This window comes from Fukomys damarensis, unplaced genomic scaffold (genome assembly GCF_012274545.1).
Source record: "Fukomys damarensis isolate Sample0158 unplaced genomic scaffold, DMR_v1.0_HiC HiC_scaffold_72098, whole genome shotgun sequence".
Lineage (NCBI taxonomy): Eukaryota > Metazoa > Chordata > Mammalia > Rodentia > Bathyergidae > Fukomys > Fukomys damarensis.
Window position 1 is genome coordinate 1 of NW_022973010.1, and position 3,003 is coordinate 3,003.

Here is a 3,003-nt window from a genome sequence, read left to right on the forward strand (position 1 = left end):
AACAGTGTCACAACCACCAGCATTCTTCCTCTTCCTTTAGAATTTGTGACGACTTTGATACCCATGGTCCCGACTGTCACACCACCCCCTTGGCTTCATGTTTGCTTATGAACCCTGATGATTCACTCTCACCTGGAGTCCAGGGTTATCTGATCATCTTCATCCTTATCACCCAGATTATCTGCAATCAAATTCAAAACATCGCATTCAGATATCTGGCAGTTCATCTCACCCATTTGGACAGCTGTGGGCTTTCTTGGTGCAGGACAAGCATTATGTGTGTACGGGGTCAGACAGATTTTTGCTTGTCCTTAAGATGTGGCTGACTAGGATTTAAGGGCCCCAACCTGATGGATATTCTTAGTAGAATGCTGGAGGTTTCATTGGGCAAAGAGAAAAAAATTTTCTTACTCATACGAATAGATAGTGGAGAAATCCAGCCACCCTTGGGCTTCACCTGCTGTACCTCCGTCGTGTCACACAGGTGAATCACGGGGCCTGTGACTCTAGAACACCTCACCACTGTACTCCTGTACAAGCTACCTATTTTTCTAATGATGGAAGCAGCAACCCTGCCACACAACTTTCCATATATCTATGAACTTTCTAGGATCTTCCATAGAGCTTTTATCATTTAATTACAGGAAATTCTATGTTACCTGCTGAGTAGTCCACTTTCTCCAACATCTCCCCACTACATGCTACTACAAGAACTCCAGAAATAAAAATGTCTTAATGACTGCGCCCACCTGCAGTGACACACATGAAATCTCACTGCTCAAATGCTACAACTATCATGCAACACATACTGTGAGTGTGTTGTAAGTGAAGAAACAAAAATCCAGGAAGAATCAATCACACCATAATTCACAATAAAATCTATATGAGGATACTTGGAAAATTTTTATCCATAGCACAGGCTGTTATCAGCTATTATGACTCTATCTGCCGTACCCTACTTTCTGGTAAGAGGCAGGACAGATGCTGCCTGATCTTCACCAGGCACATTATCAGGAAGGCAGGCAACAGTGGGAATAGCATGGCCTCCACCAGGTGTGTTTCTCCTCTATCCAGACACCAGCACTTCCTTTTTGCCAGACTCCAAATACAAGGCAGACAGGAAGAGAATAGATACAAAGAATGCTTGTAAAATGCTGTCTGATTAGAGCTGAGCAACTTGCAGTAGGTCAGTGTTAACAAGGGCCTGGGGCCATCTTACCTGGGCTAAGTTTATGGGCAAGGCACTTGGCCATCTTGCACCACTCAGCAAGTTTGTTTCTGTGTCCGTGCACCTGGTGTCTGTGCTGGTTATCTTCAGCAAGGTAGTTGCTGAGATTCTCATGGAGCATGCAGGCAGCATCTTGCACTTCCTTCAACTTCTGCCTTAATTTAGTTTAGTCTTGGGCCTGAACTTCCATTAGAAAATTGAAATCCCTAAGGGTAAAATAAAGAGGAAAATGTGTAATTAGAGCTCAGTGAATAAAAGGACAACACATTCAAAGACATTTCAATAAAAATGGTGTGTTAAAGCCTTCAAAACAAAAATCTGGTATATCATGGGCAACCGTGCATCTGTGTTTTAGATGTCAAGTAGGCAAGGTAGCTCCTGGAGACCTGTACATTCCCAGAGTTCTTTTGTTTTGTGTCTTTGAAAGTTGTGACACAACACACACAGACACATTTTATTCCAAACTGAGATTTCCAACAATCACCTAAAAGGATGCAGGTAATGTAAATATGACTCTCACCTGCTTTTTTCCATACACAAGAGGAAAGGAGTGATCTAGGACTACAAGAAACCTCCTGAGATTTACTCAGACCAACTCCACAAACACCATAAGAAGAATATGGAAACTTTCAAGGAGGATACTGGCGTGGGGGACTGGGGGAACGAAACTGCTGAACACAGAAGTTTATGTTCCCCCTTGCATCATGTAGGTGAATACAGTCCTTGGTGTGTCAATAACACTGCACATCTTACCCATCTGGGTCATCCTTTTCAGAAAGGAGCTCTTTTCCTTCTTTTTCATTATTCCCTTGTTCATTATTTCCTGCAAGTTCAGAAATAGACAATCAGGTATCAAGCAGAACTGGACCACCCAAACCTATATGGGCACGGTGACATAAATACTTAAGCATAACTTTAGGATACACTAGGAGAATTATAACTGAGTGGTCCCGTGTTTTGTCTTTAAATAATTGATCTGCTTTGTCATTATGATCATTCAGAAAAATTAAATTTGATTTAGGAAATCAACATTACAGGATATTCTGTCAATGAATGGGATAAGTTAAACATGCTTTGTGCTCCGTAAGTCATTAGATACATGTACAGATTCCCTCAACTTCTCCAACTGTATCCACCCTTCTGCCACAAGCTTTCTACCAATGTACAGAAGCTGTCCCTTCACAGCTCTCCTAAGCCAACTTCCTTCTCAAAGGAGAGGTCAGGAAGCCCTAACCCAAGACTCTATACTCTTCTCAGAACCCTCGTGAAGACCCTGTGGATTTCTCCAAGAAGATCCTCTTTGTACAAAGTACTTCAGTGCACACTGACATTCTCAACGCCAAGATCCTCCATGTTAAAATCGTGAGTGACCCCAACACAGGGATTTATTATCTCTTTGAGTGTACTAGTAAATACCCCCACATTTGTTGTGATAGATATTGTACAAGACATTCTTATCACTTGACAGATAAAGAAACAAATTTCAGGATAGATCAAAACCTGCCTGTACATGTAACAAAGACAGCACCGGGGACAGATCCTTCAAATGCCCTTCTCTTACCAAAGCTTTGTTTCTTTACAGCAAACCGCATCCTGTCCTTTAACACAGCCTCCACCCAGCATGTTTCTCTTCTGTCTTCTACCCAGCCAGTCCTGATATTTTCACAGCCTACACATGATGTGAACAGCTAGACCTTGTGGAATGTGGGTGGCCCGAGAGGCTGGCCAGTGAAGCAGCTCATATTTTTTATTAGTACAAGTGTGGTGCATAATGT

At 42.3% G+C, this 3,003-nt stretch overlaps 1 long non-coding RNA gene across 1 annotated transcript; it reads right to left on the reverse strand.

Annotated features, from left to right (window-relative positions):
• Positions 1-126: 126 nt before the first annotated feature.
• Positions 127-2,043, reverse strand: LOC104865494. Its single transcript, XR_781184.2, has 3 exons — positions 1,982-2,043; positions 1,220-1,434; positions 127-181 (listed from the first exon to the last, which is right to left on the reverse strand). It is a non-coding gene; the product is annotated as an uncharacterized LOC104865494 (long non-coding RNA).
• Positions 2,044-3,003: the final 960 nt, after the last annotated feature.